Source organism: Oryctolagus cuniculus, chromosome 9 (genome assembly GCF_964237555.1).
Source record: "Oryctolagus cuniculus chromosome 9, mOryCun1.1, whole genome shotgun sequence".
Classification (NCBI taxonomy): Eukaryota; Metazoa; Chordata; class Mammalia; order Lagomorpha; family Leporidae; genus Oryctolagus; species Oryctolagus cuniculus.
Window position 1 is genome coordinate 26,501,834 of NC_091440.1, and position 24,526 is coordinate 26,526,359.

The window sequence follows — 24,526 nt, forward strand, 5'->3', positions numbered from 1 at the left end:
TTAGTGTGCTGTACATTGAGATTTAATGCTATAACTAGTACTCAAACAGTATTTTTCCCTTTATGTTTCTGTGTGGGAGCAAACTGTTGAAATCTTTACTTAATGTATGCTAAACTGATCTTCTGTATATAAAGAGAATCGAAAATGAATCTTGATGTGAATGGAAGGGGAGAGGGAGTGGGAAAGGGGAGGGTTGTGGGTGGGAGGGACGTTATGGGGGGAAAGCCATTGTAATCCATAAGCTGTACTTTGGAAATTTATATTCATTAAATAAAAGTTTAAAAAAAATCAGCATCACATCTTTAAAAAAAATCACCAAACATTTGGTACCCTCCAACAACAGAGCTTTATTATTGTGTACATAGCACAAATAGAGGCCTCCAGCTAAGAGATAGAGGTGAACTTTTACAGGAATCTTCTAGGCTTAGTGAAGTCCCAAGATGTTTTTACTCCATTCCACAGAACAGGTCTAAGTATATGAGAGATGTGAAGCTGGAACCATCCAGCTAAACCACATTTGGGCTGGGGAGTCTCAGCACTTTGTGAGATGCTAAATGTGTGCTCTTTTGAAATCTGGAGTAATTTTTTGACAGCAATAATTAGCAAAGCAAATAAAACTGTTTCTTTCAGATAGCTAGAAGGGCAATTTGATTCAATATTTAAAATTTGTTTTGAAATAAAATAATGAAATATTGTTTCTGCCTTCCAAAGATTGAATGTTATAATATTTTATGCAGTTTTTTTATATTTTCATTCATTTAAATGAATTGCATATTAGAATCAACTAAGCACTTGAAGTAAACAATAGCTGGATAAAAAATAGACCATACTTACAAAAGCTCCAAAATTAACTATTTTGTTCTAGATTTTACATTGTTGCACATATATATTCCTAAATATTTTTTATGTATGCCATGTGTTAAAGTGGTGACAAAATCAATGCAAAATTTATGTTCCTATTGTCATATGAAACATTGTGTTGACAAAAATGCAAATAATTCTTAGCAAAATCCTTGGAAAATAAATACAGAAAAAATACAATTTTATCCTCTGCAGAATTTAATAAAAAATACAGGACTCTCAAAACAGATATGTCTAAGTGAATAAAAGTAATAACAGATATCTATAATACTTGGCCCCTTGAATATATGACCCTCCACTTGACCAGTATAAAGAAATTTATAGCAATTCTAAGCATTATGTGTGTTGAATACAATTTTTGGTGTCTTCAAGAAGTTCATGAAAATGGAAATTAAGATAAAATTGTGGTAGACATTGTGACACAGCAAGATAAGTTGATGCTTGGGACCCCACACCTGAGTGCCTGGTTTCAAGTCCCGTCTACGTTTCCAGTCCAGTTCTTGCTACTAGTCACCAGGTAATGACTCAATTTTGTGTCCCAGCTACCCAAGTAGGAAACCCAGAGTTCTGGGATCCTGGTTTTGGCGTGATCTAAGCCTGCCTGCCTATTGCACTCATTTGGAAAGTCAATCAGTAGATGGAAGATATTACTCTCTCTCTCTCTCTCTCTCTCTCTCTCTTTACAACTTTCAAATACATACTAATAAATAAATATTAAAAAAGAAAAATTCACACAAATATTTCAAAAGAACTGCTACACTAAAAACTTACTTTTTAATTTCATTTTCCATGAACTTTTTAAAGTCCTACATATAATTCACACAGTGCTCCTATATGCCTGGTTGTTCCTTTCACCAATTTAAAAATAAATTTTCTTTCTTTAATTACTCAACTGCCCCTCCCCACAACAGGCATTCACACACTACACCTAAAAATGTGAACAGTTACAATCTCGTTAAGCACACCTGTAGTTAGGAAAGGTCATACATGATTTTCATGCAAGATTCAACATAAATGAGGACTTGAAAAGTCTTGCAAGGAAGAGCAGTTGAAAGACCAGTATAGAGTTTTCTTCCTGACTGGACAGAGGCAAAAGAAATGCGAAAGAAGGCAAATGAGACAGAAAATTAAGGCATGAATTTATTTATTTATTTGATCCGATTGACTGACTTAGATTATTTCTCTTTAAATGCTAAATCCTTCTTGATATTGAGTAATAAGCTTTCAGAGATTGACATGCCATTTTAAGATTCTAACCAGAAATAGAACCTGTCAGACTTCATTTCTAAAGTGATTATACTTTACATACCATTTAGAAATAGGTCTCTGTGTTCTCACTCTAATTTCTTTGTGTCATTGTTGTATTCAAATATCTAAGAATTTAAGGAAACAAAACCAATAATCTCAGTTAATTAACAACACATTAACTCCCTTGTTTTGACTGCTTTTGTCATTAAAGTAGCACTTGCAGTATGATACACAATAGATTGAATGAAGCGATTCAATTAACATTAATGCAGCCTCATAAGAGGCACTTCCTATAAAATGATGAAAGCAGTCTGTATATGTAATAAAACACACACAAGGAAAAGCTGCTCAGCCTCAAATACATTTATAAACTATACTCATCAAATTTTATACCAAAATAGAAATGTCAACCCCTTGGCTTTCTTACAGGGGTTTGTAGTCAAATTATTAAACTGTTCTGGTTAAAATTTGTTGGCCATCAATAATAATAGTATTATGTTATAATAATAGCACATGCTATTTAAGTAAGGGTATTTGAAACTTTGATGTTGTCACCATCATTTTAAAATGATCAACAGCATTTTAAAACAAAAAAGCATGGTTAAAAGGTGAATGGTATTATTGCTGTTATTGGCACAAACTCCTTTTTGAAGCATTTTGCTTTCCCAAATTCCCTGTAAAGAAACTCACATGATTTTCAATATATTTGAACTCCTTTTGTGAGTATTTCTGGGAAAATATTTTGTTGTTTTCTGATATATCAGATATATGATGGTGTCTAATTTTGCCTACTTTAAAATGAAGGCAGATGTTTGTAAAAAATATTTTATGTTACTAAATCAATAAAATATAATAGCTTTTCAGAAGTAATGTTTGATACCACTTCATCACTCTGTTAAAAAAATGAACTAACAAAATGCAGTTTTCTGTTTTCATTCTGTCTGTTGTCACAGTGTACTTTATCTCAAACACAGTGAACACTAGAAAATGATGTATTTAAATTTCATCAATGAGTGAGTCCCATTATACAAATTCTGACTTGGAGTCTTATAGCTACAGAGAAAAATGTAGAATTATCCAAATGAAAATACAGTAAATAAAGAAACAAAAATATAGCTTGTAAAAATTTTCAGCCCAGTATATATTTGTGAAGAGTAGAACAACATTAATTATAATAAGAGGTAATGCATGTGATAAAAATTAAGCCAAGAAGATATTAATTCAAGAATATATATATATATATATACTTGACATGCTTTTGAGAAACTTACTGCTTTTTTTTTTGTTTATTAAATGAATCATGGTATCCTTAATAAAATATTGTGTGAAAAGACTACTAAAATCATCCTAACTTTAAAATTAAAATCATAGTTGAAATATGCTGTTCAAAAAAATATACGTATTTGTTTGAGAAGCAGAGAAACAGAGAAAGTTCCCATTTCCTGGTCCATTGCCCAGATGGCTACAACATCAGCAGGTGAGTTAGGGCTAAAGTCAGAAGGCAGGATTTCAGTCCAGGCCTCCCACATAGATGGCAAGAGTCGAATTACATGAATCTTTCTCACTGCCTCTCTGATCTGCATTAGCAGGAAGTTGAAATCGGAGGGTTAGAGCTGAGAATTGGATACAGCACTCAAATATGTGGTGCAATTATATTAACAGCTAAGTTAAATGCCCAACCTGCAGAATATTTTTAATGTTTATTCATTTAGTTTTACCAGCTTAAAAGATATTCTGAGACACACACACACGCGCACACACACACACACACACAGAGAGAGAGAGAGAGAGAGAGAGAGAGAGATTGGTTTACCATCTCCAGTTCACTCCCCAAATACTTGCAAGAATCAGGGTTTTGTTGAACCTAGGTCAGAAGCTAGAAAATCTATCCTGGACTGCCAGGTGAGCGGGACACAATTACCGGACCATCACCTATTGCCTGAAAGGATGTGTTAGCAGGAGGCTAGACCAGAAACAGCAGCCAAGACTACCTGACTGGCACTCTCATTTGGAATATTGGTGTTCCAAGAGGGGACTTAACACACTGCACTACAACACCGATCTCTGGAGAATATGTTTCATTTGCTTTTATTGGAACAAGTTGTTTGGGAACTGGTGTTGTGAGTGGCATCTCATATAGTGCTCTGGTTTGAGTTCCAGCTGCTCTGCTTTCAACACAACTCACTGCTAGAGTCCCTGGAGAGGCAGCAGAAGATGACACAAGCATCTGAAACCTTGCCACCCTGTGGGAGACCTGGGGGTGGAGTTCCTGACTCCTGGCTGTGGTCTAGCTCAGCCTCACCATAGTGGCCATTTGGGGAGTGAACCGATAGTTGGAGGAATTCTTTCTTTCTCTCTCCCTTCCTCTCTCTGTGTCACTCTGGCTTTCAAATATATAAGAATAAATCTATAAAAATAAATAAATTTTACAATATTGCTATCAATTCATTGAATTTAGATACTGTAACACCAATATGGAGAATCTTGAATCAAAAGATATATAATTTCTAAAAAAAAAACACATTTTTGCACAATCATTTTGAGCATGTCTTATATTTACATGTTCCCTTGTGCTGTGCAATATCAAATAGTTTAATTACCATGAATAACATAGTTCATTGAAAGATAAATTAGAATATTATACCATAAGCTACTTGGAGCAGTTACACACACACACACACACACACACACACAGAGAGAGAGAGAGAGAGAGAGAGAGAGGTCTTCCATCCACAGGTTCACTCCCGAGTTGGCTGCAACATTCGGAGCTGAGCCAATCCAAAGCCGATTCTGGCTCTTAAGGAGCCAGAAGCTTCTTCTGGGTCTCCCACATGTGTGCAGAGGCCCGAGGACTTGGGCCAACTTCTAGTGCTTTCCCAGGACATAGCAGAGAGCTGGACCAGAAGTGGAGCTGCTGGGACACGGATTGACATCCAGATGGGATGCCAGTACTGCAGGCGATGGCTTTACCTGCTACGCCGCAGCACTGGCCCCTGCTTCAATATCTTATGATACAATTACCCAATTTTCCCACTTCTTTTATGAGCACCCTCCATTGGATCATTCTCCATTTGGGGGATTAAGCAAAAATTGGGGAAATTAATATTTTCCGAATAAAAATACATGAGATGCTCTTATTTAGTTTTCTTATTTTGCCTCAAATGTATATAAATTTATATAGAAAAACATATATGAATATATATTTGTTTTTAATTTTTTCTGTCACTGTTGACACTTGTTTGATACTTGCTCTGTTTTATTTGTAAGCACAAAGTTTCTAGACTGAAAGCCATTGGAATAATTCAGGAAGGCAAGAAGGCAGGTGATTCAATACTTGATGAGTGAGTGGAAAAGAAGTGGGCTGTTATCACACTGGGAGGCCATATTATTTAGATATTGACTGAGATACATTTGGTTATTCTATAGGAATTTGTTAACTGTGTACTATATACAAACTATCTACTGAGAACCAGGGCTCATTAAAAAGAAACAGAAGAATCAAGCCTTTTCTGAAACTTTCTTTCTAATAGCTTGTGTGAAGTAATAAGAAACACTCAGGTAGAAGAGTGAAAAGGGGTGACAGTAGAACTGGTAGATCCGTCTGGAAGCTATTGTAGAGATTTTCTCATGAGAAACTGATAAACCTAATTAAGTTTGCAGCTGATTTTAACAGACAGGTAGACTCTGGTCAAGGGAAACAGGGACCAAGGGCCCTTCTCCCACCATCAGGAGATGAGTTGTGGAGAACCCGGTTAAAGCCAAGTTGCTATGTGCTAGTTCCTCTGATTAAATTTTTTCTCCACTATTGTTACTGACCTAAGTAATGACAGTTCCATTCATCCTGTGTGAAAGTTTCTTGTGTTTCTGTTATCTCTATTGAATATTGATTGGAATTTTCACACAAATAACCAATCTTGGTTCAGTCATGAGAATTTCCCCCTTTTACAGCTATAAAACCCCTAGATAATCAGCCCTCAATGGTTCCCTTGCTTAGGGACTCCTCTAACTGCAGCCAGGAGTTTTTATTTTACTTTGCTTTCTGTGCTTTCTTTCAATAAACTACTTCTGCTTTACACACTAGTTCTTGTCCTTGTTCATCATTCTTCACAAACATGAGACACAACCTTGGCAGAGATAAAGAAGGTAGAGTAACTGCAGCCTCCTGCAACATTTCTTGGGAACTCATCTAGGATCATCAGAAATGTGAGTAAAGATGGACGGACAGTCTGCTTCGTTATTGGAGATCCTTGTTCTCCACCACAGTCCAATGTCAATTAAAACCAGTAGAACTTCATCAGCCAGTGAAAAGTGATTAATGAGGCTGTCAGTCTTAAAGACATAGAGGGAAGGCTTGCTGGGGCAGACCTTATTAATCCCTCTCCCCCTTTAGATGCTGAAGTCTTTGAGTAATTGAGGTTTCTGGCCAGGATGGCTCCCTCGTGTTGCTTGAAGGCTCCCTGATCAGATCCAGACTCCAACAATCCATTAAGGTATTACACTAAAATATTCACTCCTCACTTTCTCCTTGTTTGCTACTCCTCCTCATCACAAGTCAGGAAAGGAGGGGACCAGACAGTTGTCCACTTATTAGCAAGACAGAGGTCTTAACCCATCAGCTTTTTCTACTTGACATTTTCTCTGTTCTCTGCAGTTTACATTTTGTTGATTAATTTTTCTTCAGCTCTGTATAACAGGATTATCTAATTCTCTGTTGCTTGAGAAAACTGAATCTTAAAGGAGTTGGAACAATTTTTAATTGTTTGAGTGATTACCATAACTCTCATTAGATCTCACAGCTTTGATTAAAACACTCAGGTTAAATGGATTATTACTATTTTTGCATTGACCAAATAACTTAAACCTCTGACAGTTCTTTCAATTAGAACCTTAAAACTGTCTTTTGAACTGAAGGCTTCCATTTGGAACATTGGAACTCTCAAAAGACCAGACTATCATCAGGGTAATTTGGGTCCAGGAGGCTTATAGAGCAATTAGGCCACGGTATATGGTGTAAGAGATTGAATCTAAGACTACAAAATCCTGAGAAGTATCTGAGAAGTATCTTCTCCTGGTTCCTTCAGGAAGCCTGCTTTTAGATACAGGCATATGCTGACTGGATGTATGCAGGATGTGTTCAGCGAGGTCTAGAGGAAAGACAGGGTGATAGAATGGAGAAACACAGTTCGGCATGGCTATGGGCAACTACTCCTGTTATCAAGTCCCCCTCCTTGATTATGAGTCCTATGCCATACTTTCACTCATTTTTAAAGGTTAATTTATTTATTTGAAAGGCAGAGTTACAGAGAGGCAGAGGCAGCATGACAGAGAGGTCTTCCATCCACTTGTTCACTCCCCAGATGGCCTCAATGGATGGAGCTGCACCAATCTGAAGCCAGGATCCAGGAGCTTCTTCTGGGTCTCTCACATAGGTACAGGGGCCTAAGCACTGGGGCCATCTTCTACTGCTTTCCAGGGCCATAGCAGAGAACTAAATCAGAAGTGTAACTGCCAGGATTCGAACCAGCGCCTATATGGGATGCTGGCACTGTATGCCACAGTGCTGACCACCATACATTCACTCTTGATCTACCAGATCAAGGGTCCCAAGGAATCAAGGGCAGAGGTGGAAGCATGGGTAAGAGCATCTGCTACTGTTCTCCAATCTCTCCCTGTGGTAGATTGCAGGATGCTATGCTCCCATAGCCCAGGAACATGAGGGACACCTCAAGCGGATAGTCTAGAAACTCAGGGACACTGTGTTTCTTGTCCTGTTACTTCAGATGGGGTAATAAGCCATATTCAGCATGCACCCTTTTGCAGTGCATCATCAGGCACCAGGATTCTTTGGATCCTCAAAACTTGAAGAGAAGCATGGCCAAGAATACAAGTTGAGGATGAAGAAATTTGATCCACTGAGGGAAGAATTAAATATAACACCATCCTCCAACTAGACCTCTTCTGTCATAGAGCAGGAGAATAGTCTGAGATCCCTTATGCCCAAGCATTTTTTTATTTGCTTTGTGAGATAAGTTAGAGCTTTGTCAACTCTTAAAATTAAACCCAATGCTCTTAGCAGCAGTTTCCATTGAGAACTCCGGTCCTCCTCCCTCTCTCTACCCAATAAAACCTGTTGCAAATTCTACAACAAAACCATCACCTATCACTTCTGTTTCTTCATGCCTCTCCTATCTGGAACTGTTGCCAAGCAGGATATATGACTTCCAACGTAAATATTAGCCCTCTAGGATACCCTTGGTTCAGCACCCTTAATTGGGTGCAGGCCCCATTTTCAATGCAGAATCTTACCAATTCAGGAGATTTTGAGAAAATTCTTAGATGACCTTGACAGATACATTTAGGACTTCCAGAATTTGTCTCAGGTCTATATCTCACTTGTACAATGCACTATTTCTCCTAAACCAGGCTCTAACAGGCACTGAGAAATCAGTTGCTCTGCAATCAGCAGAAACTTTTGTAAAAGAAATTTAGATGACATGTACATCCTTACCTGATCAAGAAAGTCAGGAACATATATATCCTGCAGGAAAAGAGGCAGTCTTTCAGGAGGAGCTTCGTCCTAAGTGGACACCAGATGACTCCATAGATGAAGGGTGATGAAAACAGTTCATTGCTTCTATCTTGAAAAGACAGAGGAGGACCAGAACCAGGCCTCTAAATCTCCAAGATATCCATGATAAAAAGATCCAGAGGAAAAGCCCTTACCTTCCCCAACATATTGAAGTGAACAGTAGTCAAGAACACTTTCCCAGGGGCCAGTGCTGTAGTGTAGCTGGTAAAGCTCCCGCCTGCAGTACTGGCATCCCATATGGGTGCCAGTTCGAGTCCTGGCTGTTCCCCTTCTAATACAGCTCGCTGATGTGGCCTGGGAAAGCAGTAGATGATGGCACAAGTCCTTGGGCCCCTATACCCATGTTGGAGACCCAGAAGAAGCTACTGGCTCCTTGCTTTGGATCGGCTCAGCTCCGAATGTTGTGGCCAACTGGGGAATGAACCAGCAGATGGATGACCTCTCTCTCTCTCTCTCTCTCTCTGCCTCTCCTTCTCTCTGTGTGTAACCCTTTCAAAAATGTTTTAAAAAAAGAACACTTTCCCATCTCCCAATTCAACAGAATGACAGACAACCTTGAAAGAATAAGTTTATAATTCAGTCAGGAAAAGGTTTTGAAAACTGGCCACTGGATTAAAAGATACATTAGAAAACCCCTCTAAATGTTGTCTTTTTGGTCTTTTACAATTCAGACCAGGAGGAGACCCAACAATGAGAAAGAGATAAAAATTTTGCAACTCTGGCAGCAGCTTTTTGGCCATATAAACGTGATATTGGCTATGGTCAGGTGATGCACTTCAAGAAGGTATGTCGCTGGCACTGCGACTCACTAGGCTAATCCTCCGCCTTTGCGGCGCCGGCACACCGGGTTCTAGTCCCAGTCGGGGCGCCGGATTCTGTCCTGGTTGCCCCTCTTCCAGGTCAGCTCTCTGCTGTGGCCAGGAAGTGCAGTGGAGGATGGCTGAAGTGCTTGGGCCCTGTACCCGCATGGGAGACCAGGATAAGTACCTGGCTCCTGCCTTCGGATAGGCACAGTGTGCAGGCCGCAGCAGCCATTGGAGGGTGAACCAATGGCAAAGGAAGACCTTTCTCTCTGTCTCTCTCTCTCACTGTTGACTCTGCCTGTCAAAAAAAAAAAAAAAAAAAAAAAAAAAAGAAGAAGGAATGTCCACATTCCTGTTGTAAGAGAAAACCCCATAGGATCACTGGTAGTTTGTTCCCAGAGATCAAGGCCTCAGTGATTGGGTCCATTGATCAGATTACCCAATAAGTCCGATGGGGCCCCCGGGGCTTCTCATGTGGGGCTCCTACCACTTAGACCATTAGCTCAGGAGCTCTAGGTGGTCTTAGCCATCAAAGGAAAGTAATCCTAGATTCTGAGCCCAACATTTCTGTCCATCTCTCAAACCTGGGTCTCCTCTCTTCAATTAGAATAACCATGAGAGATGTTTCAGGAAAACATTTAGTGAGATATTTCACCCTACCCCTAAGTTGTAATAGGAATAATTTTTTTTTTTAACAGGCAGAGTGGACAGTGAGAGAGAGAGACAGAGAGAAAGGTCTTCCTTTTGCCATTGGTTCATCCTCCAATGGCCACCGCAGCCGGCGCACCGCGCTGATCTGAAGCCAGGAGCCAGGTGCTTCTCCTGGTCTCCCATGCGGGTGCAGGGCCCAAGCACTTGGGCCATCCTCCACTGCACTCCCTGACCACAGCAGAGAGCTGGCCTGGAAGAGGGGCAACCAGGACAGAATCTGGCGCCCCGACCAGGACTAGAACCCGGTGTGCCGGCGCAGCAGGCAGAGGATTAGCCTATTGAGTCACGGCGCAGGCAAGGAAAAACTTTTAATAATTAAGAATAGAAGCTAGCACAGGGTCAATTTCTCATATAATCTCCATTCTCCAGGTGTTCCCTAAGTCTTATACTTTACTGTTCCAAATTCTGGAAGAAACTAAATAGTTTACAGTTTTAGATTTAAATAATATCTTTTTTTGAATAACCTTATACCCTGAATACATTTTGTTTCAACTATGAAAACATCTCAAGCCTGTGAGCTTTGTCTTACGAACAACCTCTTAAATCTAAGACTTCTCCTCCCTGGAGTACAAAGTAAAGGAGGCCAAAGTAAAGGGGGTGACTGACAACTAAATTTTACACACATACCCAAAGCAAGAGCTAACCCGTACCTCTTGATATGGGAACACATCTTCACAAATTGAATGGAAGCCTTCCCCCATAAAAGTGAGAAGTCTACTGAAGTAGAAAAGATACTGATGTCTGAAATATTCCCTTAGTTTTGACTTCCTAGTAGCTTACAAAGTGACAAGTGACTGTCACTCAATTGTCCCTATAGCACTAGGAATATGATATCTCCTTATGCCTGGAGGCCCCAGTTATCAGGGAGGGAAGACAAGACTAATGACATCCTTAAGACACATCTCAGAAACACCTCCCCTGTATCTCCCCTGCCTATTAACTTAGTTAACATCCAAAGTGAGCCCTCAACGTTGAGTTTGAACCCTTTTGAAATGAAATCATCTCCTCCCAGAAAACGGTTCTGCAGATGGATCCACAGATGCTGACTTTCGCTGGGAACCCCTTGAAAGACCTCAGGAGTCGAACCCTGACTGCTGTCACTAATGTTGCCCTCTCCCTCTCTAAGTAGTCAGAGTTGCCTTTGCCATCCCTCCACAATATGGAAAGTACTGTCTGGGGACCGGAGGAAAGTCAAACAGCTAGATTCCATGAAGGATGCTGCTGTCATGTAATCAAGGCTTTTGTGTGCTATTGTAACTGATCTAGGTAAATCAAGTTTTATGAATCTTAAGGAAAAAATGTCATGTGTTTTCGGTAGTCTCTATTAAGTCTCAATTGGAACTTTCACTCAATAGACCAATCAAAACCATTACTCTCCTGGATCGGTCATGAGATCCTCCCTTTTCACAGTCTATAAAACCACTTCAATAATTAATCCTCAAAAAGTCTAGGTCAGTGCTGTTGTGCAGCATGTAAAACTGCCTGCAACACCAGCATCCCATCCCAGCTATTCCCTTCTAATCCAGCTCCCTGAAAATACTCCCTGGGAAAGCCGTGGAGGATGGCCCAAGTTATTGGACCCCTGCACCTATGTGGGAGACCTGGAAGAGGCTCCTGGCTCCTGGTTTTGGATCAGCCCATCTCTGTCCATTGTGGATATTAGAGGAGTGAGCCAGCATATGGAAGATTCTCTCTCTCTCTCTCTCTCTCTCTCTCTCTGTCTCTCTGCCTATTCTTCTCTGCAACTCTGACTTTAAAATAAATGAATAAAACTTATTTATTTATTCTTGACACAGAGTCTTGGCTTTCCATGCCTGAAATGCTCTCACAGGCCTTTCAGCCAGACCAGGAAGCCTTAAGGGTTGATCATGAGGCCAGAGTGTTATTTACAACGAATGCCATTCTAGGAGTCTACAGTGAGGACTGCTTCCCATATTGGACTTTCCTTCCTTTTTAATTCTATTATTACTACCAGGCACTTGATGTTATTTATATAATCACGTTTACACTTAAACCCATCTATATGTTGATATTAACTTTTAATATGATCATTTTAATAGTTAAGATGGCATTTATACCACCGATTTTATGGCTTTGGAGTTTCATGACAAGTTTTTAAGCTGTACCCTTAGAAGTAAATCTGTAGGACTGTATGCAGAACTATACTGCTTTACAGTTATAGACTACCTCCTCCATCTCTTACGGCAGTGCCAAACACCAAAGGAGTCTAGGGTCACAAAAATCTTCCATAGCCTTGGTAGCTCATGGAAAGAGTCTCAGGTGATCACTGACATCGTGAATAAGAGTGTTAATTGTTAAAGGAACAACGGAAGTCACTGTGAACTTACTCCCCAAATAGGACCTCTGTCCTTAATGAGTTGTACTGAGTCAACTGCAAATTTTGTTCACAAACTGTACTCTACATTGTGTGTGGGGGGGGGGGGGTGCAAACTGTTGAAATCTATGCTTAACATGGAGTTGGTGCTCTGTATATAAAATCAAACTAAAAATGAACCATAATGAAGAAGGAGATGGGAGAGGGAGAGGGAGGTGGGATGGGAGTTGGGGAAGAGAAGGGAGTATGGGGGGAAGAAATACTATATTCCTAAAGTTGTATTTATGAAAAAAATGCATTCAAAAATAAAAACTGACAGAAAGGTATGTACAATAAAACATAAATAAATGAATGAATCTTTAAAAATACCACTGTATTCTTCAGGTACAACGTGGAGATTTTTTATTTCATTTTTGCTTTCCTTCAATACACTTCCTTTGCTTTATGCACTCTTCCTGTTCCATAGTTCCTCATTCTTCATGAACAAGACATATGAACCAGGTGAAGGGAAAGAATTGTAATAACTGCAGGCTCTTGCAACAATGTTGCAAAATGTCATGGATAGCAGTTAATTGTGGACTCCATTGTAGAGCTGCTCAAATAAGCAAGAACATACATATATGCTTAAGGACCAGAGGTATAATTTGTCTGAGATGATTCCATTCATTTAAATGTTATAAAATTTCATGGTAGATTTAGTCAATTATTTATTTGAATGTTTCTGAGGAATGTGTATATTGTGAATTTTTCAAAAATTGGCAGGTTGTTTTTCTGTTTTATAAATCTGTTATAAATTTTTCTGGAATTTAATATTGAAAAAGCCTAAAAATTGTCTTATAAAATCTTAGAGATGATAACAAATGAAATTTTCTGAGGACCCAGTGGCACAGCTCACTGAGCTTCTTCTTGCCATGCGGGGATCCCATATCAGTTGTCTCAGCTGCTCCACTACCAATTCAGCTTCCTGCTAAGGTGCTTGGGGAAAGAGTAGAAGATGGGGAGTGAATCAGTGGGTGGAAGATTCCTCTCTCCCCCTCTATCCTCCCTCTCTCTTCCTCCCTTTCTCTTTCCTTTCTCTCTTTTCTCTCAATCTGCCTTTCAAATAAATAAACAATTTCCTTTCTAATGTAAAACTAAAGTCTTATGAAGATAATGTCTTACTTTAATAATTCATGCAATTCAGTTGCTTCAACTCAATTTGGTAAAGAAATAAGGAGCCCCCCCTAGTAATATTTAGAAAAAGCACACAAATTAGATAGCATAGAAATTAGATATTGGAAAAAGCTTTTAAATTCTAAAATTTATTTTAAACCAAAGAATTTAACTGAGAAACTCCAGCTAGTCATCAGCATCCATAGGGACTAACATATAAGTAAATAAATAAAATTAATAATATTGTCAAAAAAATTAAGCCTTGGGCACACAAAAATGTTAGGAAATACAATAATAAAGAGTGAAGGAAGAGAGAGAAGAAGAAAATAAAACCCACTAAAAAGTAAGTACTTGAATGATAATGTCTTTTTAAAATAGAACCCTTTTTTTAGACATCTTGGCAAATATGTATATAAAAACTCAATATTCACAGTTCTGAGAATATACGTAGAAAACTCCATGCCTCTGGGTTTGCAGAACTTGCTGATAACCTGCCCTCCAGAAAGTTCTAGAAAGACATCCTCTAGGGAATACTGGGCAAGTGTCTCCTTTAGAAAGCCCTCTAAGGGTTCTCAGTAAACACTGTTGACTGCTTCTTCTGGTTTTCTGGCTGTATACGAGTCAGGAATCTTTCAGAAAGATGTGCAGTACAATTGCTGATATTGGAGACAATGAATTCAGTACATCAGCCAGGCCCTGGAAGAGTCTGATTGAGCAAGCACACTATATCCCCCAAACAGAACGCTGGTCTCCTGCTGTGTTCCTCTACTACCCTCTAGCGGCAAAGGGCCCCAGATTGATTTTCACAAAGCAGACCAAAAAAAGGAATTCAAATTTTTCTATTCAATTATTGTTCATAGCCATTGTATATATTCTCAATCAAGTAGAGTTATTTTGCTTTTTACTTGTTAAACTTATTTGGCAAAATATTCAGCATCCTTACTGTAATGTCAATTTTTTTTTTTAATTTTTTTGACAGGGAGAGTGGACAGTGAGAGAGACAGAGAGGAAAGTCTTCCTTTTTCCATTGGTTCACCCCCCCAATGTCTGCTGTGGCCGGCCAGTGCGCTGCACTGATCCGAAGCCAGGAGCCAGGTGCTTCTCCTGGTCTCCCATTCGGGTTCAGGGCCCAAGCACTTGGGCCATCTTCCACTGCCTTCCCAGGCCACAGCAGAGAGCTGGCCTTGAAGAGGGGTAACCGGGACAGAATCCAGCGCCCCGACCGGGGCTAGAATACAGTGTGCCAGCGCTACAGGCAGAGAGGATTAGCCTATTGAGCCTCTGCACCGGCCGTAATGTCAATTTAAAATATGTTATCTGAAAAACTAAAAAAAAAAAAAAAAAAAAAAAAAAAAAAAAAAAAAAAAAACAAGGAAAGGGAGAAGAAAGCAGTGTGAGAGGGAAAGGGGAAGGAAGGGAGTGAATAACATTGCATTCTTAGAATTTTATCTATAAATAGGAGAGGTTTTTCCATTTTTTAGTGTCTTCTATTTCTTTCCTTTAGGCTTTGTAATTCACCTCCTTGGTTAAATTTATTCCAAAGTATTTAACTTTTTGTGTCTGTTGTGAATGGGATTGATCTTAGAAGTTCTTTCTCAGCCATGACAGTGTGTATGTATGCAAAGGCTATTGGTTTTTGTGTTTGTATACTGGGATGCTTAATATAATCAAAATGTCCATACTTGTGAGAGCAATTTACAGATTCAGTGTGATCCCAATCAAAATACAATGGCATTCTTCTCAAATCTAGAAAAAATGATTCTAAAATTCGTATGGAAATACAAGAGATGCCAATTTGTAAAGCAATCTTATACAATAAAACCAAAATCAGAGGCATCACAATACCAAAATTCAAGACTTACTAAGAGGAATTATATTCTAAATAGCCTTCTACTGGCACAAAAATCGACATGTAGACCAATAGAGAAAAATAGAAACTCAAGAAATCAATGCACACATCGGCAAACAAATAATCTTTGGCAAAGGATCTCCAGTAATCCCTGGAGAAAGGATAGTCTCTTCAAGAAATGGCACTGTGAAAATTGGGTCTCTCAGTGCAGAAGTATGGAACAAGACTCCTAATACAAACTTAACCCTATGACCTGATACCATCAGGTTACTGGGGAGAACACTGGAGAAACTTTAAGACGTTCATATAGACAACGACTTCCTGGAAAACACTCCAGAAGCAAAGACAACCAAAGCCAAAATAGATAAATGAGATTATATCAATCTGAGAAACCTCTGCAATGCACAAGAAACACTCAGCAAAGTGAAGAGGCAACCAACAGAATGGGAGAAAATATTTGCAAACTATGCCACTAATAAAGGATTAATACCAGAGTCTATAAAGAGCTCAAGAAATTCAATAAAAAATGACACAAACCATCCAGTTACAAAATGTGCAGAGGACTTGCACATGAATTTTCCAAAAAAGAAATTCAAATGGCCAACAGAGACATGAGAAAATGCTTGGGATCACTAGCCATCAGGGAAAAGCAAATCAAAATCACAATGAGGTTTCCCCTCACCCAAGTCAGAATGGCTCTCACACAGAAATAAAAATAAACAAACAAACAAACAATAAATTCTGGTGAGGATGTGGGGAAAAAGGTACCCTAATCCACTGTTGGTAGAAATACAAACTGTTACAGCCACTATGGAAGACAATACAGAGAAGCTTCAGAAAGCTGAAAATAGATACACTGTATGACCCAGAAATTTCACTCCTGGGAATTTACCCAAACTAAATGAAACTACTATATTAAAGAGTGATCTGTATCCCCATGTTCATTGCAGCTAAATTCACAATAGCTAAGATATGGAATTGATCCACGTGTGAATCAACTGATGATAAAGAAAATGTATGTGGTAAATATACACTAAGGAATACTACTCAGTAGTAAAAATAAATCTTAAATTCTGTTTTTGGCAACAAAATGGATGCAACTGGAAATCATTATACTTAGTGAAATAAGCTAGTTTCCCAAGACAAATATCTTTTCCTTGATCTGTGGTAACTAATAAAGTACCAAAAATATAATGTATAAGAATGAAAATTACATTTGAGGTTTGATGATTGTTTACAGCCTTTGACTGTACCATCGAGGAACAACTTTTTTTTCTTCTTAATATTTGTGAACCCTTTACAGAGTATAGGGTTAATTTTGTGAGTATAAGGTAAACTGAAAGTAGATCATTTTAAAAATTAAGAGAGGAGATAAGAGAGGAAGGAGGAGCAAGGATGGGAGCATGGAAAGGAGGGAGGGTAGAATATGAAATCTCACTATGTTCCTAAGTATGTGTAATTGAATTGCATGCATTCATTTAATTTAAATAAAAATAAAAAGCAATCCAACAGTTTTAATGAGGCTCAGTAAATTCTTGATGTCACACAATTAATAAACTGGAAATAAAAGTTCATGATAAGAGATGATTTGTGTCAATTTCAGTTTCCATCTGCAGGTTTGAGGTTTGTGGAGAAATATGCTTGGGATGCCCACATCCACTTAGAGTGCTGTTTTGAGCTGAGCTGCTGCACATTTCTGATCCAGTATATGGGTTCCTACCACCTGCATGAGCTACGTGGATGGAGTTTCTGGCTTCTGACTTCAAACCTACCCTGGCTGTTATGAGCATTTGGAAAGAACCAAAATATGAAGATACCACTGTCTCTCCTTATTTCTCTCAATTTTTTTCTCTCTCTCTCTCCCTCTCTCTGTCTCTTTTTGTCTGTAACCCTGCCTTTCAACTACAAATAGATAAATCTTTTAAAAATTAAAAAAAGTTGTATCTACAAAGCATAATGGGTCAGTTAAAAACTTTAAAATTAAAATAGAATAAAGTTGAGAGGGAGTAAGTTCACAATTGACATGATTGAATGTTGAATAAAAATACTACTAAACAGAACTTCTCCGAATGTCTTTAGTAATTTAAACTGTGCACTAGTAAACATACATCTCCCAATTATAACACATGCAAAGTGTGGTAGACGGAATCCCAACATGATTCCTCAAGATTTCTCACCCCCATCTTGTGAGCGTGATGCAATGACATGCCTGTGAATCTGTCATATTACATTGAAAATCAGATCTTGCAGATATAATTAAGGCTGTACTCAGTGACTTTTAGTTAATGAAAAAAGAAATTTACCCTCCAGGGGCTAATATAATCTCATGAATATTTTCTTAGGAGCAGATTTACTCCAGCTGTTGCAAAAGAAATAAGATTCAAATCAAGAAAATGTATAACAGCTGTTGGCAAAAGCGTTCAAGAATTTCCTATGTCATTTGACAACAAAGAAAACAAGCACCTCAGTGGTGTAACCACACGTACATGGATTGTGGCAACAACCTGAATGAGTTTGGAAGGATTCATTCCCACAGTGTGTAAATAAGAGCCCAGCCTCTCTTCGGCCTTATGAGAGCCTGAGGATAAAAGCTAGTGCAGTGCACCTGAACTTGTGACCGATGGGACTGTGAGAAAACAAACAGGTGTTGTTTCTGTCGTTTGTGGTCATTTTTTATGCGGAAATTAAAAAAAAAAAGGGGTCAAGGATAACTGCATTGAAAAATGCTTTGTTGTGCAAATTCTTCTCTTTAAAATGTTATGTAAGAATCATATTAATATATTAATGATAGATGTATTTCCTTCAAGTTCATGTTTCTTAAAGCCCAGTTTACTTTATATTCCTTGCTATTTTTTTCTGAAACAGTAAGATAATCACTGCCTATGTTGCTGCAAATACAAACATTCGTAATTTTTAACTGATGTTTCTCATGAAATTATCACATTCTATGTTTATAATTAATGCTGTTTTTACCTCTGTGTGTTATGCACGTTAAAATGCGTGTGAGGACAGGGAGTAGTTAATGGATTTGTGCTTTACTCAGTAGACTATAATTTATTTTTTTCGGTTCCAATTTCATGTAGTCTCATGATTTATGTCTTCTTGAATTATTTGAATTCATGAGCAACAAGGCCTAGCTACTAGTGTTCATATATAAGCAACATTTTATTTAGGCTACTGAGTTCTTAATATTTTTACTGTTCATATGTTCCATTTGCTCTTCTAGTTCATAGGTGTATTTTTATTTTTTGTTTGAAATAGGCATAAGGAGCTTTCAAAAATTAGACATGCCTTTCTGAAAACTGTGCTATATTGGTCTTATGGTATTAGAACCTTTTATTATTCAAACCCCATAACCCCATGACTGTGCATTTTTTTTTTGAGAGGCAGAGTGGACAGTGAGAGAGAGAGAGACAGAGAGAAAGGTCTTCCTTTGCCATTGGTTCACCCTCCAATGGCCGCCGCGGCCAGTGCGCTGCGGCCGGCGCACCGCGCTGATCCAATGGCAGGAGCCAGGTACTTATCCTGGTCTCCCATGGGGTGCAGGGCCCAAGCACTTGGGCCATCCTCCACTGCACTCCCTGGCCACAGCAGAGAGCTGGCCTGGAAGAGGGGCAACTGGGACAGAATCCGGTGCCCCGACCGGGACTAGAACCCGGTGTGCCGGCGCCGCAAGGTGGAGGATTAGCCTAGTGAGCCGCAGCGCCAGCTATACTTTATCCATTTTAGTATTATTTTTTTTTTTTGTTCTAGTACCATTGGTTGAACTCTGTAATTAACACACAATTATTCTTAGGTGTTTAAATTTTAACTGAAAAGTGATCCCTGTTAGGAATTTGGAAAACATTATGTTGAGTGAAATAAGCCAGTCCCAAAGGGACAAATACCATTTGTTCTCCTTGATAGGTGACAACTAACTGAGCACCAAAAAGGAAACCTGTTAAAGTGAAATGAACACTATGAGATGTATTGAGAGTTCTTATTATGATTTGTAAGTGTTTACTTATCTGGCTGAGGTTTAAGTGTATATATGAACAAGGCAGTAGATGCAATGGTTGGGAGTTCTTATGAAAAATCGGAGCTGCATTTATACATTTAATATTATCAGTGAAAAAAATGCCCTTCAACCCCCCATACCAGAAGAGAGTACCCAACGGACATACAGAAAAGGAAGACAAGAGTTCTCAACACTACTTCCTGAGATACTCCAAAATTTAGAGGCCAATTGGACAAAAAGCATCAAAACTTGAAAAGATATCACAGGTACCACAGGGAATAAAAGAAATTTGAAAACAAAACAAACCAAAAAATTCTGAGAGAAGATCTTAAGAAAGTAAAGAAGTTAAGTGTTGTACACTGATAAGAATTAAGATAAAAATGAAATTTGACCCTGGATTTGGAATGTGATGGTTGTAGATTTGGGCATATGACGATTTAAGTGTAGGAAGAGGGTAGAGAATAGAATAAATTGAATGGAAATTAGCAACAATGTGCACAGAGGGTATAGTCATTTCAAAAAACAATTTGGGACATGCTCAGGCTGACTTGCCTCAAATGGTAGAGTTGGAAACATACCAGGGGATTCCAATTCAATCCCATAGAGGTGGCATGTACCAATGCCATCTCACTAGTCCCAGTGATCAATTTCTGTTCACAATTGACCATAATGATGGGACTAAGAACCAAAGGGATCATATGGACAAGAATAGTGTCTGTAAATACTAGCTGATAGAGTAAAAAAGGGAGAGAACGATCCAACATGGGAAGTGAGATGCACAGCAGACTCATAGAATGGCAGATGTCGTAAACAGCACTCTGGCCTCAGAATCAGCCCTTAAGGCATGTGGATCTGGCTGAAAAGCCCATGAGAGTATTTCAGGCATGGAAAGCCAAGACACTCTGGGCGGGGGGACCTAAATGAAAGATCTCTGTGAGTGAGATCCCAGTGGAAAGAACAAGTCATCAAAGAAGGAGGTACCTTTCTCTGAAGGGAGGAGAGAACTTCCACTTTGACCATGGCCTTGTCTAAATATGATCAGAGTCAGTGAACTCAGGGGACTTCCATAGCCTTGGCAGCTCATGACAAGAGCCTAGGGTGATTACTGATGCCATAAACAAGAGTGTCAATTTGTTAAGTCAACAACAGGAGTCACTGTGCACTTACTCCTCATGTAGGATCTCTGTCCTTAGTGTGCTGTACATTGAGATTTCATGCTATAACTAGTACTCAAACAGTATTTTTCACTTTATGTTTCTGTGTGGGAGCAAACTGTTGAAATCTTTACTTAATGTATGCTAAACTGATCTTCTGCATATAAAGAGAATCGAAAATGAATCTTGATGCGAATGGAAGGGGAGAGGAAGTGGGAAAGGGGAGGGTTTCAGGTGGGAGGGACGTTATGGGGGGGAAGCCATTGTAATCCATAAATCGTACTTTGGAAATTTATATTCATTAAATAAAAGTTAAAAAAAATATATATATATATAAAAATAATCCTCAGTAACTGGCAGTTGGTGCAGTGGAGACACAGATTTTTTGCCCACCTTCCACAATGCAGTGCCTGATTTTAGCCCCAACTCCACTTGCAACTTCAGCTTCCTGCTAATCCACACCCTGGGCAACAGTAGGTAATCACTCAAACATTTGGGTCCCTGCCATCCAAGTGGCAGACCTGGATTGATCTCTCTTGTCTCTTCTCTGTGTTTCAAATAAAATGGAAATCAAGCAATCAATAAATAGTTCAAGTTAAATGATTCTCTCAAATATATGGAAATAATAAGGTTTGATCAAGGAGTATCCTTGTGTCTGCTCATAGGATGGGGAGAGTTGGAACTTGATCACAAGCTAAAGGAAATTACTGAAATGTGCAAAAGACCAGTGATGCAGGAGGAGCTGATCACAAACCGGGGAGCAAATAGGCAGGAACAGAAAAAGTCTCACCCCCTTGTACCAGAAGGAAAGATAACAGATACCATCCTGGGAGCAAATGGTTTCATAGGTATTTCTGGTGGGAAGATGTGGGCTTGTCTGACAGATACTACTTTCTCAGTGAAGTATGAGGGAAGGAAATATCCTCTATTTTTCTAAGAGAAGGAGATTGCCATTAGATGATAGGAGATCATTTACAGGGGAAATGTGTTGCGCTTGCTGAGTATGATTTTAAACGTCAATGAAATCTGAGCTCGATAGATTAATATTTCAATAGTTGGCAAGTTCTGGAACTTTTCATTACCATTGGTAATTATTCAAGATGCAGCACAGAAAGAACAAAGCAAACACAAAGCATTGATTAATATCACAACTGAAGTTTCATGAGATGAATTAAAAGTAATAAAGACAATAAAATCTGTGTGTTTTTTTTTTTTTTTTTTTTTGACAGGCAGAGTGGACAGTGAGAGAGAGAGACAGAGAGAAAGGTCTTCCTTTTGCCGTTGGTTCACCCTCCAATGGCCGCCGCGGCCAGCGTGCTGCGGCCGGCGCACCGCGCTGATCCAATGGCAGGAGCCAGGAGCCAGGTGCTTTTCCTGGTCTCCCATGGGGTGCAGGGCCCAAGCACCTGGGCCATCCTCCACTGCACTCCCTGGCCACAGCAGAGGGCTGGCCTGGAAGAGGGGCAACCGGGACAGAATCCGGCGCCCCGACCGGGACTAGAACCCGGTGTGCCGGCGCCGCTAGGCGGAGGATTAGCCTAGTGAGCCGTGGCGCCGGCCAAATCTGTGTGTTTTTAAGAAAATAATTAAACATGACTAGAATTTTCTGCTAGGTAAGAAAAATTACTGTGAGTGCTCTCACATAACAAACTGAAGAATGGGAGATGATAATCACAAAAATCAAAATTGAAAATTCAGAGTTGGGGAGGACATTATTAAAGAATTCAAGACACCAGTGTTCCAAATCAGATGCCTGGGTTCCACTCCCAGCTCTGCTAATGTCTACTCTAAAAGACAGTAGTTAACAGCTCAAGTAGTTGAGTTCCTGTCACACACTTGAGTGAATTTGACTGAGATCCTGATTTCCAACTTCAATCTTGGACTTCTGTGGCCATCACTATAGTTTGGGAAATGAAACAGCAGGCAGGAGTTCTTTCTCTCTCTTTTTCCTCACCTCTCTCCACTGCATCTCTCAGTCTCTGACTGTCAAATAAAAGAAGAAAAAGAAAATAATACTTCATGGGGACACTGTTGGGACTGTTAGCAGGATGAAAAATGGGGCTGAATTAAGCCAATTATCCTTAGTAGTACCTTTTCAAGCTTGTCATGTCTCAGCATTCATGTTGCTAATAACAATGCAACAAAAAACAAAAATATTAGAAAATACAAATCAAAGAAAGTTGCTTCAATATTCTTACAAAACAACAAAACAAAGCAAAATGTATTGTGTCCTTGAGGAAGCCTCTGTCTCCAGCAGTCTGTCTCTTTTTGTTAGGTCATCCACATAATTCTATAAAGATTTTCCCAGAGACCTCATGTCTCAGCAATGCATGCTTGACAAAATTATAAAATTTCTCTTATTTCATTTTTTTCTCCCTTCCCTCCCTTTCTCACATATCTAGATAGATACAAATATACTAAATTGTGATGTTATTGCTAGAAAAATATCTTTATTCACAGAGACCAAATAGAGCTTTGTAAGGATGTTAACATCTGGCAAACCCCAGCACACACTTTTCATACACAGCCATGCCATACCTTAGCATTGCAGCTCACTTAAAAAGATGGGACAGTTGTATGGTACTGCTTCCCTAGTGTTAAAGAAGGATTAACTTATTTAAGATGCCTTAACCTTTTGCTTTTTAAATTTTGAATAGTCCTGCTCTATTACTGATACATGTCTGTGTGTGTTTTGTTTTTGATTAATCAATTTTGGTAAGGTATGATTTGCATATAGTTTAATGAACAAATTTTAATGGCATGGTTAGTTGGATTTTAACCAAAAAGTATTATATTTGACTTCCAACATTCATACAAATGGTGTCACATATATTATGGAGGCTGTATTATTTTTGACATTTGGTTTCTTTCACACAGCCTAATGTTTTAGTTTTAGCGATTTATCCTTATGGATTTCATCAAAGTTTATTTGTTTTATGACTTAATAGAATTTCACTGTAGATATAAGAAAATACTTAAACATATTTATTCAGTCAACTCTTTTTTTTGACAGGCAGAGTTAGAGAGAGAGACAGAGAGAAAGGTCTTCCTTCCGTTGGTTCACCCCTCAAATGTCAGCTACGGCCAGAGGGCTGCATCGATCCAAAGCCAGGAGCCAGGTGCTTCCTCCTGGTCTGTCATGCAGGTGCAGGGCCCAAGCACCTGGGCCATCCTCCACTGCACTCCTGGGCCACAGCAGAGAGCTGGACTGGAAGAGGGGCAACAGGGACTAGAACCCAGGGTGCCGGCACCGCAGGTGGAGGATTACCCAAGTGAGCCGCTGTGCTGGACAATATTAGTGTTAAAAACACATTTTATTGAATAGAAAATTTAGAAATACAGGATTTCTGAATAATGACAACTCAATCATTTGGGTGGGGGACAATTTGGGGTTATTGTGAAGAAAGTTACTTTATCTATTCCAAGTAATTTTCTGTATATATGTTTCTAATTCTTAAAGTTGAATATGTAAAAGAAGAATTGCTAAACTTAGTATTGTTGCCGGTGCCGCGGCTCAATAGGCTAATCCTCCACCTAGCGGTGCCAGCACACCGGGTTCTAGTCCCGGTCGGGGCGCTGGATTCTGTCCCGGTTGCCCCTCTTCCAGGCCAGCTCTCTGCTGTGGCCTGGGAGTGCAGTGGAGGATGGCCCAAGTGCTTGGGCCCTGCACCCCATGGGAGACCAGGATAAGTACCTGGCTCTTGCCTTCGGATCAGTGCGGTGCGCCGGCCGCAGCGTGCCAGCCGCGGCGGTCATTGGAGGATGAACCAACGGCAAAAGGAAGACCTTTCTCTCTGTCTCTCTCTCTCACTGTCCACTCTGCCTGT